Source organism: Coregonus clupeaformis, chromosome 21, assembly GCF_020615455.1.
Source record: "Coregonus clupeaformis isolate EN_2021a chromosome 21, ASM2061545v1, whole genome shotgun sequence".
Lineage (NCBI taxonomy): Eukaryota > Metazoa > Chordata > Actinopteri > Salmoniformes > Salmonidae > Coregonus > Coregonus clupeaformis.
The window spans coordinates 51,753,865-51,769,147 of record NC_059212.1 but is presented as its reverse complement, the minus strand read 5'-3'; positions in this window follow the sequence as shown (position 1 = coordinate 51,769,147).

Below are 15,283 nucleotides of genomic sequence, written 5' to 3'. Positions count from 1 at the left end.
TTCGCCAAAAGGCATGTGGGAGACTCCCCAAACATATGGAAGAAGGTACTCTGGTCAGATGAGACTAAAATTGAGCTTTTTGGCCATCAAGGAAAAAGCTATGTCTGGCGCAAACCCAACACCTCTCATCACCCCGAGAACACCATCCTCACAGTAAAGCATGGTGTGTCACGATATGCGTGATATGCATTCATATTTATTTATGTACTGAACACACGACAAAACAACAAACGAAACGTGAAGTCCAAGGTAGCATACACACAACATACCTTACACGGAACAAGATCCCACACCCCACTAGTGCCAACAGGCTACCTAAGTATGGTCCCCAATCAGAGACAACGAGCTACAGCTGCCTCTGATTGGGAGGCAGCTGTAGCTGGCCAACATAGATCTAAACGATCTAGAAACTAACATAGACAAACCCAATACAGAAAATACACACCCTGACTCAACAAATACCAGTCCCTAGAGTCAGGGCGTGACAGTACCCCCCCCCCCCGAAAGGTGCGGACTCCGACCGCGCCACATAAACCTAACAGGGTAGGGGCCGGGTGGGCATTCCGCCTCGGAGGCGGATCCGGCTCCGGGTGTGACCACCACTTACTCTCCACCTCCCCGTTGCGCCCCTGGTCTGGTCTGGACCTTGGCACGCTGCTTCCTCTCTCCTTCCTCCCACGCAGTACCACGCCCTGTCTGGACCCTGGTGTGGGAGACCCCGAACCTGGAGAGGGGCTGACGTCTGGGTCTGGACTGGAACCGCTGACTGGAGCTGGACCCGACGACAGTGGATCGAACTGCTCTGGCTCCGGGGTGGAGCCGCTGACCGGAACTGGATCAGGCACCGGTGGAGCGGACTGCTCTGGCTCCGGAGTGGAGCCGCTGACCAGAGCTGGACTGGACCCCGGTGGAGCGGATTGCTCTGGCTCCGGAGTGGAGCAGCTGACCGGTGCCAGACCAGGCACCGGTGGAACAGGCACGGGCCGTGCCGGACTGGACACACGCACCACTGGCTTGGTGCGGGGAGCAGGAACGGGCCGGACTGGGCTGACGACGCGCACTCCTGGCTTGCGCGGGAGCAGGAACGGGCCGGACTGGGCTGACGACGCGCACCACTGGCTTGGTGCGGGGAGCAGGAACGGGCCGTACCGGACTGGCGACGCGCACCACTTGCCTGGTGCGGGGAGCAGGAACGGGCCGGACTGGGCTGACGACGCGCACCACTGGCTTGGTGCGGGGAGCAGGAACGGGCCGTACCGGACTGGCGACGCGCACCACTGGCCTAGTGCGGGGTGCAGGAACAGGCCGGGCCGGGCCGGGCTGGCGACGCGCACCACTGGCTTGGTGCGAGGGACAGGAACCGGTCGGACCGGGCTGGCGACGTGCACCACTGGCTTGGTGCACGGGGCAGGAATGGGCCGAACCATACTGGGAACACCCCCCACTGGCTTAGTGCGGGAATCAGGAACGGGCCGGACCGGACTGGCGACACGCACCACTTGATTGGTGCAAGGAGCGGGACTGGGTTCCTTCATTAACCCCCGCTCCTTCTGCTGCCTAACCAGCTCCTCTCGCCGTGCCTCTACACTTTCCTTCTGTTCCCTCTGAACCAATGACCCCCTTAATCTGGCGGCCTCCTCTGCTAAACGGCTGAACCGCTCTATCGCGGCCTCCTGCTGCCTCGTCGTCCACGGCGTGAGCGCCCCCCTAAAAATGTTTTGGGCTTGTCTCTCCCCCGTGATCATGGCCTCCATCCCTCTTGCCAGACTCTCGCTCATCTCCTCCCAAGTCCATCCTCTCTCCTCGTCACGCTGCTTGATCCAGGCTTGGTGGGATCTTCTGTCACGATCGTTTACGGACGAGAAGGACCAAGGCGCAGCGTGATATGCATTCATATTTATTTACGTACTGAACACACGACAAAACAACAAACGAAACGTGAAGTCCAAGGTAGCATACACACAACATACCTTACACGGAACAAGATCCCACACCCCACTAGTGCCAACAGGCTACCTAAGTATGGTCCCCAATCAGAGACAACGAGCTACAGCTGCCTCTGATTGGGAACCACCCTGGCCAACATAGATCTAAACAAACTAGAAACTAACATAGACAAACCCAACACAGAAAATACACACCCTGACTCAACAAATACCAGTCCCTAGAGTCAGTGCGTGACATGGTGGTGGCAGCATCATGCTGTGGGGATGTTTTTCATCGGCAGGGACTGGAAAACTGGTCAGAATTGAAGGAATGATGGATGGCGCTAAATACAGGGAAATTCTTGAGGGAAACCTGTTTCAGTCTTCCAGAGATTTGAGACTGGGACGGAGGTTCACCTTCCAGCAGGACAATGACCCTAAGCATACTGCTAAAGCAACACTTGAGTAGTTTAAGGGGAAACATTGAAATGTCTTGGAATGGCGTAATCAAAGCCCAGATCTAAATCCAATTGAGAATCTGTGGTTTGACTTAAAGATTGCTGTACACCAGCGGAACCCATCCAACTTGAAGGAGCTGGAACAGTTTTGCCTTGAAGAATGGGAAAAAATCCCAGTGGCTAGATGTGCCAAGCTTATAGAGACATACCCGAAGAGACTTGCAGCTGTAATTGCTGCAAAAGGTGGCTCTATAAAGTATTGACTTTGGAGGGTGAAAAGTTGTGCACGCTCAAGTTTTCTGTTTTTTTGTCTTATTTCTTGTTTGTTTCACACAAACAAATATTTTGCATCTTCAAAGTGGTAGGCATGTTGTGTAAATTAAATGATACAACCCCCCCAAAAAATCCATTTTAATTCCAGGTTGTAAGGCAACAAAATAGGAAAAATGCCAAGGGGGGTGAATACTATCGCAAGCCACTGTATCACTTCACGACATCACAGAACCGACACTGAAATAGACCCTGTTTATTTTTGTTTGGTCTGTCATGTTGTCCTATATAGACGCATTGATGCTTCTGTAATGAGGGCAACAGTTTAGGGACTTTTCAGCTCCAGTCCAAGCCAGTATGAAGGCCAATTAGATTTTGATTCTGTACACAAATGTAGCCGTGTAAAATGAATACTTCCACCAAACAATCAATGGAGTGTGTTATAAAATGTAATCTAAACTGATGAAACACAATAATTATATTGGTGGAGGGTTCCAGTGTAACTAATGCTAAACTGTTCCACAACCTAGAGAACCAGGGTAGGCCCAGGGAGGTATGACATCCAGGACTTCACTGAGCTCTGGAAGAAGCCATACAGTGTGAGAGGAGTGTGTGACAGCAGGGATGAGAGGTTTAAAGACTTCACAAATGTACTGTAGTTACTAGAGGGAGACAAATACTCACATACAAGTCATTGTGTTACAAGTCATTTGGGCCCTGTGTAGCTCAGTTGGTAGAGCATGGCGCTTGCAACGCCAGGGTTGTGGGTTCGATTCCCACAGGGGGCCAGTATGAAAAATGTATGCACTCACTAACTGTAAGTCGCTCTGGATAAGAGCGTCTGCTAAATGACTAAAATGTAAAAATGTAGAACATTGGTCAAGTGCTTTACAGTAACCCAGCCTAGACTCCTAAGGAGCAAGCAGCAGCACAGTGGCATGGAAAAAATCCCTAGAAGGAAGAAAACTTTAGAGGAACTGGTTTCCTTTTGCTCCACTGGGTAGAAGATAATTGATTAATGGTATTATTGTAATTCCTCCTTGTCATTTGACAGAAGCAAACTACTCCAGGCCCAGGGGCTTATGGGAAGGGGGGCATCCCATCTGGGCTGCTGGATGAGAGGAGGAGGAAGCCGATTGGCTCCCGTCCAATGATGGACTTCAGTGCTGGAGTGGAACGCTTCCCAGAGCTCATAGTGGTGAGTTTAGTAGTCCTTAAATGTGAATGTGATTTTTTTGCTGTTTATATAATGGGGAAAATATTAGATGTATCAGATATGCCAATACATCAGAATAAGGGTGCCTGTGTAAACTAATCCTTAGTGATTAGCTACATATAGGGGAAACTGAATGAATGAATGAACAAGGTTTATTGGGGGAATAAGGGGGAAATTGAGTTTTTCACCAGCAGCAACACAGACAGGGACAACACAGACACATGCTTATGGATGTTTGCTTCTCTCTGTGTTCAGGACTCTGGTCTGTGTCCTGGTACCTACCACCTACCGACCTTCACTGACGTGCTCCTCAGTCGCCACATCAGCAAGACGTGCTCCTCAGTCGCCACATCAGCAAACGAGGACCCTACGACCTCTTCACTGGCCAACGAGACAAGCCAATCACCTGTGGATATTTTGCTGCCCTGGTAACTAGGCCCTTAAATTAGATTTTATCTCTATTACAATAACCTGTATAAAAGTTTAAATGAAAAAATATATTTATGAACAATTATAAGTACTACAGTGAGGGAAAAAAGTATTTGATCCCCTGCTGATTTTGTACGTTTGCCTACTGACAAAGAAATGATCAGTCTATAATTTTAATGGTAGGTTTATTTGAACAGTGAGAGACAGAATAACAACAACAAAAATCCAGAAAAATGCATGTCAAAAATGTTATAAATTGATTTGCATTTTAATGAGGGAAATAAGTATTTGACCCCTCTGCAAAACATGACTTAGTACTTGGTGACAAAACCCTTGTTGGCAATCACAGAGGTCAGACGTTTCTTGTAGTTGGCCACCAGGTTTGCACACATCTCAGGAGGGATTTTGTCCCACTCCTCTTTGCAGATCTTCTCCAAGTCATTAAGGTTTAGAGGCAGACGTTTGGCAACTCAAACCTTCAGCTCCCTCCACAGATTTTCTATGGGATTAAGGTCTGGAGACTGGCTAGGCCACTCCAGGACCTTAATGTTCTTCTTCTTGAGCCACTCCTTTGTTGCCTTGGCCGTGTGTTTTGGTTCATTGTCATGCTGGAATACCCATCCACAACCCATTTTCAATGCCCTGGCTGAGGGAAGGAGGTTCTCACCCAAGATTTGACGGGACATGGCCCGTCCATCTTCCCTTTGATGCGGTGAAGTTGTTCTGTCCCCTTAGCAGAAAAACATCCCCAAAGCATAATGTTTCCACCTCCATGTTTGACGGTGGGGATGGTGTTCTTGGGGTCATAGGCAGCATTCCTCCTCCTCCAAACACGGCGAGTTGAGTTGATGCCAAAGAGCTCGATTTTGGTCTCATCTGACCACAACACTTTCACCCAATTCTCCTCTGAATCATTCAGATGTTCATTGGCAAACTTCAGACGGGCATGTATATGTGCTTTCTTGAGCAGGGGGACCTTGCGGGCGCTGCAGGATTTCAGTCCTTCACGGCGTAGTGTGTTACCAATTGTTTTCTTGGTGACTATGGTCCCAGCTGCCTTGAGATCATTGACCAGATCCTCCCGTGTAGTTCTGGGCTGATTTCTCACCGTTCTCATGATCATTGCAACTCCACGAGGTGAGATCTTGCATGGAGCCCCAGGCCGAGGGAGATTGACAGTTCTTTTGTGTTTCTTCCATTTGAGAATAATCGCACCAACTGTTGTCACCTTCTCACCAAGCTGCTTGGCGATGGTCTTGTAGCCCATTCCAGCCTTGTGTAGGTCTACAATCTTGTCCCTGACATCCTTGGAGAGCTCTTTGTTCTTGGCCATGGTGGAGAGTTTGGAATCTGATTGATTGATTGCTTCTGTGGACAGGTGTCTTTTATACAGTTAACAAGCTGAGATTAGGAGCACTCCCTTTAAGAGTGTGCTCCTAATCTCAGCTCGTTACCTGTATAAAAGACACCTGGGAGCCAGAAATCTTTCTGATTGAGAGGGGGTCAAATACTTATTTCCCTCATTAAAATGCAAATCAATTTATAACATTTTTTACATGCTTTTTTCTGGATTTTGTTGTTGTTATTCTGTCTTTCACTGTTCAAATAAACCTACCATTAAAATTATAGACTGATCATTTCTTTGTCAGTGGGCAAACGTACAAAATCAGCAGGGGATCAAATACTTTTTTCCCTCACTGTACATATTCAAAAGGGTGAAGGGAGTGCCATTGAGGGTTGTTAAGAGAGCTGTTAAAGTGCATCTAGAGGAATTGCCAGACGAATTGGATAATTGATATTTCATAGTGTGTTACCATGACCCACTGTGAAGATTGATAATTGATCCATTCCATCATGAACTCATTAAATTATCATTTTTTGTACTACATTATGTTCAATCATTTTCTTTCCTTTGTGATAAGCAGTTGAAAAGGAAAATGGAAGATACGCAATTAGCTATGCATGTTTGATGTGTATTTCAACCTCAAACCCTGCTTGCATCTTCCTTGCCTTGAGGACATCCCTTCACATGCTATTTCTGAATAATTGGGTTATTTCGCCTCCTTCCTGCCCTAGAAAAAAGCCAATCTGAATCTGGGTACGTTCGCCAAGCCAGCGAAGGTCTTGTGTGAGGACATTCTGCGACCAGAGAAAGGACACCAAGGCAAGTTTGGCACCCTAGACCAGTACCCTTCCCTCCCTACTGAATGCATCTACCTGGGTTCCCTGCCCCAGTACCCATGGCCAGCGGTCAGTACACCCCTGTCATGGTCTACTCAGTCCACAATGTAAACACATTGATATAGCGTAATGTAGACCAACGTAGTTAAAATATAAAGTAGCTAACAAGTGATCATATCCATGCAATTAGTGTAATATTCAGAATATGTTCATGCTGTTTTAGCAGCATAGATGTAGTAATCAGATGTAGTTAGCTGGCTCGCCTCCAGTCTTATACCTCAAACTCACATCAAACAATAACAGCAGAGACACTCTGGTCGTGGATTCTATGAAGATGTTAGTCTGCCCAAAGTGGAGAACCGCAACCCTCCTCCCTTCCTCTCCTCCTCTCCCCGTATCACCAAGAGGGCCGAGAGGCTGATGCAGGGGAACTATGTGAGTGATGTTGACATCATCAATCTTCATCTTGCTTTTTCTTATACAGACCAAATAGGCCTATTTTTAAGTTGAGGAAAGACCTTAAATCTTATCTTGACACCCAACTTCTCTTCACCTCAACCAGACCACAGTGGGTGTGTGACGTTACAACCTGGCTAAGAAGCAAACGAGGAACACTCAGAAGAAGAACGATAACGCTGGCTATCGCTACGTCTTCATGTCCCGCATCCCCAGATATTTACATGACCTGCACCAGGACAACTTCAACCAGTAAGATCAACCTTTCCTCTGACGGCTTAGTTTTACGTTGTGGCTGGTAAGAGGTTAGTTAATACTGATCTGTATTATTTACGAAACTCAGATACATTCACAAGATCATTTAAAGCTTAAGTTCACATCAGTTTAGTAATAATGTGATGGGAAAATACAGTAATACAGTGCCTTCAGAAAGTATTCACACCTCTTTACTTTTTCCACATTTTAAATTAAGATGTTGTGTCACTGGCCTACACACAATACCCTATAATGTCAAAGTGGAATGAAAAGGTGAAATGTCTTGAGTCAATACGTATTCAAACCCTTTTTTATGGCAAGCTTAAGTTCAAGAGTAAAACATTGCTTAACAAGTCACATAAGTTGCATGGACTCACTCTGTGTGCAAGAATAGTGTTTAACATGATTTTTGAATGACTACCTCATCTCGGTACCCCACACATACAATTATTTGTATGGTTCCTCAACCGAGCAGTGAATTTCATACACAGATTCAACCACAAAGACCAGGTAGGTTTTCCAAAGCCTTGCAAAGAAGGGCACCTATTGGTAGATGGGTAAAAAACATTGAATATCCCTTTGAGCATGGTGAAGTTTTTTATTACATTTTGGATGGTGTATCAATACACCCAGTCACTACAAAGATACAGGCGTTCCTTTCTAACTCAGTTGCCAGAGAGGAAGGAAACCACTCAGGGATTTTACCATGAGGCCAATGGTGACTTTAAAACAGTTACAGAGTTTAATGGCTGTGATACGAGAAAACTGAGGATGGATCAACAACATTGTAGTTACTCCACAATACTAACCTAAATGACAGAGTGAAAATAAGGAAGCCTGTACAGAATAAAAAATATTCCAAAACATGCATCCTTTTTGCAAATGTGGCAAATAAATTAACTTCATGTCCTGAAAAAACACATCACTGAGTACCATTCTTCATATTTTCAAGCATGGTGGTTGCTGCATCATGTTATGGGTATGCAAAATCCTAGAGGGAAACCTGTTTCATTCTGCTTTCCAACAGACACTGGGAGACATATTTACCTTTCAGTAGGACAATAACCTAAAAAACAAGTCCAAATATACACTGGAGTTGTTTACCAAGACGGCATTGAATGTTCCTGAATGGTCTAGTTACAGTTTTGACTTAAATCGGCTTGAAAATCAATGGCAGGACTTGAAAATTGCTGTCTAGCAATGACCAACAACCAAATTGACAGAGCTTGAAGAATAAAAAAATATATAATGTGCAAATATTGTAGAATCCAGATGTGCAAAGCTCTTAGAGACACACAGAAAGACTCACAGCTGTAATCACTGCCAAAGGTGATTCTAACATGTATTGGATGTGAATACTTATGTAAATGAGATATTTCTGTATTTCATTTTCAATAAATTGGCAAAACAATCTAAAAACATGTTTTCACTTTGTCATTGTGGGGTATTGTGTGTAGATTGGTGAGAGAGAAAAATCAATTGAATCCATTTTGAATTTAGGCTGTAACACAACAAAATGTGGAATAAGGGGGTATGAACAGTATCTGAAGGCACTGTACATGGATTTGTGAACACTGTTCACTGAACAGTCATCTGTTATTGGAGTTATACACACCAAAATAGGCAATGTTATGTAACACAGTTATGGATCTCTCTCATAAAAAATAAATGTATGATAACTTTTTATACCTATTTGTTGACTTTTGGTAAGCTCTTCACAAATCCTATCACAGTCGACATCATCTGTGACCAGTAGACCTATGCTGACACATGTTAAATCCCAATCCATTTGATCTTCCAGGGAGAGGCTGAAACCCATCAACATTCCCCCACATAGGATGCCCTATTATCGGCCGCCGGATGAGGTTTCGGCTGTTGCAGTGCCACACTCCTCAGGTTGAGAATAGACCCAAGCACCAGCTCAATCTTGAACAACAACACACACACAATTTTGAGAAAATAAAATAAAAGATCCTGTAACCTGATTCAAATGTACTTGTTATGTATGAAAAAGGTCTGTAGAGGGCAGTATTACTTCATGACCTTCCCTGCTAGGGAAACCAAGGAAATCACAGTCCAATCAGAGATAGAAATGTTTGTACATTTGTATTCCATGTCAAGCCTGAAAGATTAAACATGTTTTGCCCTTCACTGTCAATGTTGGCTTATAGCAGTCTCTCTGATTTGATATGAGGAAAACATACCTTAAAAAACGAAGGAAGATCACTACTTGCAGTTGCACAGCAACGCGTTGACACAACATTTCCTCAAAGATTGAGAGGTTAGTCAGGAGTGGAGTTAGTGGATATAAAAATGAGGTTACTAATGTCACAGGGGATAGTAAAATATTAGTCTCTCCAGGTGAATGTTTTCAGGGTGGTGTGTGATGACCTGAGGGTCAGCATGACATGAGGTAGGGTGTCCATAAAAATGTGGCTTTGAAAGTGTTATGTTGATGTTTTACAACTCCGGCTTCTGCCTTCCAGTTTCAGGGAAATCATTAAATTAAACAAACAGCAGAAATGTGGTCTAGATGTGGATGTCATTGAAAGGCCACCATTATAAGCAGATTAGGTTTTACTACAGCTGTCAGTGAAATTAGCTGAGATTTATTATTTATGGATCATAAAATGGGTGTGTGGGTTATTTGGGGAGTAACCCTGGTTTTCTGCCAAACCAGTTGAGGCATGAAGTATTGAAGGGCTCTGAGAAGTGGATATAAAACCACAACCTCACACCAGTAGGGAGAGGACCTGACTGGACCAGACAAGGACTGGACACACACACACACAAACACACAAATATATGTTTGTTTAAATAGATAGAAGAACAAATATTTCAGTCCATGTCCTGTTGAGTCCATGATGATGATGTCAAAGCGTGCCGTATGTTCTTGCATGTGGCGATTCGGGGGTCAGAAAAACACTGTGTTACAAACAAGGCCACTGGGCCAGGAAGGAAATCCTCCTGGGTCACATGATTTGTGGAAGGGCCTCGACTAGCAAACAAAAGCCAGTTGGGTTGGGTGGGGGAGCTTTATGGACTTTTATTGCACAATTGCGCAAGAAAACACTCAACGAACTCAACAGGCAGTTTACTTTTCTTGATGAAAATATAAACGCTCAAGTATTGAGGTCTCAACATATCCATGTCAGAAAATACACTATTGCTCAAATTCTCCTCGGGGGAAGTTTGGTACACGACTTTCACTGACGGAGAATGTGAAAAGAGTGGGAAATCAGCAAAAGGAAAATCATTGTTAATAGATAGCTCTGCCTCATGCATATTTATTTAGATGGCCCAGGCCAGGACCATACAGCTGGTTTCAGTTAGGAGCCTACAGAGAGATTAAGTGATAGTAAAACTAAATGGATCGCATGTGTAGAGAAAACCTCTCTCAGATTTGTAATTGTGTTGCATTTTGGGTGTTTATGCTTTATAATACCATAAAGAGCAGTGGAGCCAGTTGATAGACACTCAACAAACAAGATAATGGAGAGGAGAAAGGAGACTGAATAAGAAGAAGAAGAAGAAGAAGAAGAAGAAGAAGAAGAAGAAGAAGAAGAAGCATGCACATGTAAATATTTACAGTGGAGCATGCCCAGGAAATACCCAAGTCCTCCTGAATCTCTAACAAGACATGAGAGCAAGTGCAGTAGGCAAAACACTAAGCCAAAATACTACCCCAAAATGGTCATACCATTAGCTATTTGCAACAACTTTAATGTTAGCCTTTCATCCATTCTAGAGCTTCTGATGAGATCTTATGGACAAAGACACATCTATAATGACCATGCTCCTCTAAAGCACCCATCATTCAGATAGATGACACCGTCAACGGATTCCTTTTGCATCAGTGTTGTTGGTTAACTAGAAGGACCCCAACCAGAGAGACGGTACGTCTGATTGGCTGCCTGATAGGGGACACATTAAGGGCTATACATGCAGATTCTAAGCACATTAACATTCCTGAATAAATAACCCCAGGGAATGTTACTCTGGAGACATTCAACAGGAGTGCCCAGAAGAGAAGGATGAGTAGGATGGGACACCTCCAGTCCAGTCCACAGCCCCAGATTAGGAGCTAGGACCAGGGGTGAATTCAGTGAGACAAAATGTTCACAACATTGCAGATAGAAATGTAACAAATAGAGTCAACTCATGATGTCCTATTGTTCTTTACAGACAACCATATAAAGTGCATTCGGAAAGTAGTCAGACCCCTTCCCTTTTTCCACATTTTGTTACGTTACAGCCTTATTCTAAAATTGATTACATTATTTTCCCCCCTCATCAATCTACACACAATACCCCATAATGACAAAGCGAAAACAGGTTTTTAAACATTTTGGCAAATGTATTAAAAATAAAAAACAGAAATACCTTATTTACATAAGTATTCAGACCCTTTGCTATGAGACTCGAAATTGAGCTCAGGTGCATCCTGTTTCCATTGATCATCCTTGAGATGTTTCTACAACTTGATTGGAGTCCACCTGTGGTACATTCAATTGATTGGACATGATTTGGAAAGGCACACACCTGTCTATAGAAGGTCCCACAGTTGACAATGCATTTCAGAGCAAAAACCAAGCCTTGAGATCAAATTAATTGTCTGTAGAGCTCCGAGACAGGATTGTGTCGAGGCACTGATCTGGGGAAGGGCACCAACACATTTCTGCAGCATTGAAGGTCCCCAAGAACACAGTGGCCTCAATCAATCGTAAATGGAAGAAGTTCGGAACCACCAAGACTCTTCCTAGAGCTGGCCAAACTGAGCAATCAGGGGAGAAGGGCCAAGGTCAGGGAGGGGTCCCTCTGACAGAGCTCCAGACATCCTCTGTGGAGATGGGAGAACCTTCCAGAAGGACAACCATCTCTGCAGCACTCCACCAATCAGGCCTTTATGGTAGAGTGGCCAGACGGAAGCCACTCCTCAGTAAAAGGCACATGACAGCCCGCTTGGAGTTTGCCAAAAGGCACCTAAAGGACTCAGACTATGATGAAACCAAGATTGAACTCTTTGGCCTGAATGCCAAGCGTCACGTCTGGAGGAAACCTGGCACCATCCTTACGGTGAAGTATGGTGGTGGCAGCATCATGCTGTGGGGATGTTTGTCAGCGGCAGGGACTGGGAGATTAGTCAGGATCGAGGGAAAGATGAACGGAGCAAAGTACAGAGAGATCCTTGATGAAAAACTGCTCCAAAGCGCTCGGGACCTCAGACTGGGGCGAAGGTTAATCTTCCAACGGGACAACAACCCTAAGCACACAGCCAAGACAATGCAGGAGTGGCTTCGGGATAAGTCTCTGAATGTCCTTGAGTGGTCCAGCCACAGCCCGGACTTGAACCCGATCTAACATCTCTGGAGAGACCTGAAAATAGCTGTGCAGCGACGCTCCCCATCCAACCTGACAGAGCTTGAGAGGATCTGCAGAGAAGAATGGGAGAAACTCCCCAAATACAGGTGTGCCAAGCTTGTAGCGTCATACCCAAGAAGACTCGATGCTGTAATCGCTGCCAAAGGTGCTTCAACAAAGTACTGAGTAAAGGGTCTGAATACTTATGTAAATGTGATTATATATATATATTTTTAATACATTTGCAAACATTTCTAAAAACCTGTTTTTGCTTTGTCATTATGGGGTATTTAACGTAATAAAATGTGGATCTGAATACTTTACGAATGCACTGTATGTTCTACACAACACATCTGAATGTTCTGTAACATTGCACTCTCCTGAACAGGCCCCAGGTATCTCAGCGCTGCATGCCACAGCCAGGACCAGCCAGATGGTTCTCTCTCTCTTGCATTTTGGACTTTGTGTCCCTGGATAAACATTGTTAGCTAATCACCATGAAATAGCAGGACATAGAGGGTAAGAATATCCCTATTTTCTCTGGAACGTTAGACAATATCATTAGCAAACCCCTGCAAATTGTTTCTCCATTTTCTGATGGAGAAATGTTGTTATTGCCAAAAGTTCTGAAAACTCTGCCATGTTCCGTTTGACATGCAGAGGAGAGCGTTGGCAGAATTATTCTAGATCTGCCAGTACAGATTGGTTCTCCAGCTTGGTTCTTCAGCTTGGTTCTTCAGCTTGGTTCTCCAGCTTGGTTCTCCAGCTTGGTTCTCCTGTGTCAAGGCGTGCTGAAGGTGGGTGTGGTGTATGAATCATGCGCAGGACGCAGAGGCTCAGTCCAAAGGCTTTAGTGCAATATATATAAAAGACAGAAGCACAATAAGCCCGAAGGCGAATACACGGCGCACACAGGCGACAAAACAAATGGCGCACAAACATGTGCAAAATAACCTCTCCAAAACACTGGAGGGAAAATGTAGCTCCAAACACGAAACAGAAGCGCAATCACACACAACGACAAGCACACACAACGAGAACTAAATAGGACACTAACGAGGACTAACAAGACACAGGTGTACAACATCCAGACAAAACCAAACGAACATGAAACATAGATCGGTGGCAGCTAGTACTCGGGGGACGACGACCGCCGAAGCCTGCCCGAACCAGGAGGAGGAGCAGCCTCGGCCGAAACCGTGACAGTACCCCCCTTGACGCGCGGCTCCAGCCGTGCGCCGACCCCGGCCTCGGGGACGACCAGGAGGACGCGGAGCAGGGCGCGCGGGATGGTCCCGGTGGAACTCCGACAGGAGAGATGGGTCTAGGATGTCCCTCCGCGGCACCCAGCACCGCTCCTCCGAGCCGTACCCCTCCCACTCCACGAGATACTGGAGACCCCCCATCCGGCGTCTAGAGTCCAATATGGACCGAACGGTGTACGCTGGAGCCCCCTCGATGTCCAGTGGGGGCGGAGGAGTTTCCTTTATCTCATTGTCCTGGAGTGGACCAGCTACCACCGGCCTGAGAAGAGACACATGGAACGAGGGGTTAATATTCTTATACTCAACAGGTAGATGTAACCTATAACACACCTCGTTCAATCTTCTCAGGACTTTAAAGGGCCCCACAAACCGCCGACCCAGCTTCTGGCAGGGCAGGCGGAGGGGTAGGTTTCTGGTAGAGAGCCAGACTCGATCTCCGGGTGCGTACACCGGCCCCTCACTGCGGTCGAGATCGGCGCTCGCCTTGTGACGAAGGACGGCCCGCTGCAGGTGGACGTGGGCAGCGTTCCACGTCTCTTCCGAGCGCCTCATCCAATCATCCACCGCAGGGGCCTCGATCTGGCTCTGCTGCCAAGGTGCCAGAACCGGCTGGTAACCTAACACACATTGGAAGGGGGTTAGGTTAGTAGAGGAGTGGCGGAGAGAGTTCTGGGCCATCTCGGCCCAGGGAATGTACCGTGCCCACTCCTCCGGCCGGTCCTGGCAATACGACCTCAGAAACCTACCCACATCCTGGTTGACACGTTCTACCTGCCCGTTACTCTCTGGGTGGTACCCTGAGGTAAGGCTAACCGAGACCCCCAAACGCTCCATGAACGCTCTCCAAACACGAGAGGTAAACTGGGGGCCTCGATCAGACACTATATCCTCGGGTACCCCGTAATGCCGGAAGACGTGGGTAAATAGGGCCTCAGCGGTCTGTAGGGCAGTAGGAAGACCCGACATAGGGAGAAGACGACAGGCCTTAGAGAACCGGTCCACAACGACCAGGATGGTGGTATTCCCCTGAGAGAGGGGAAGGTCTGTCACAAAATCTACCGAGAGGTGGGACCATGGTCGTTGTGGAACGGGCAGGGGTTGTAACTTACCCCTGGGCAGATGTCGGGGCGCCTTACACTGGTCACACACCGAGCAGGAGGAGACATAAACCCTCACATCCCTAGCCAAAGTGGGCCACCAGTATTTAGTGCTAAGGCAATGCACCGTCCGGCCGATACCCGGATGTCCAGAGGAGGGTGACGTGTGAGCCCAGTAAATGAGTCGATCCCGAATCTCGCGCGGAACGTACTTCCGACCCTCAGGACACTGTGGAGGGCTGGGGTCGTGCACGCAACGCTCGCTCGATTTCGGCATCGACCTCCCACACCACCGGTGCCACAAGGCAAGACTCCGGTAGTATGGGAGTGGGCTCAACGGACCTCTCCTCCGTGTCATACCTCCGGGGAC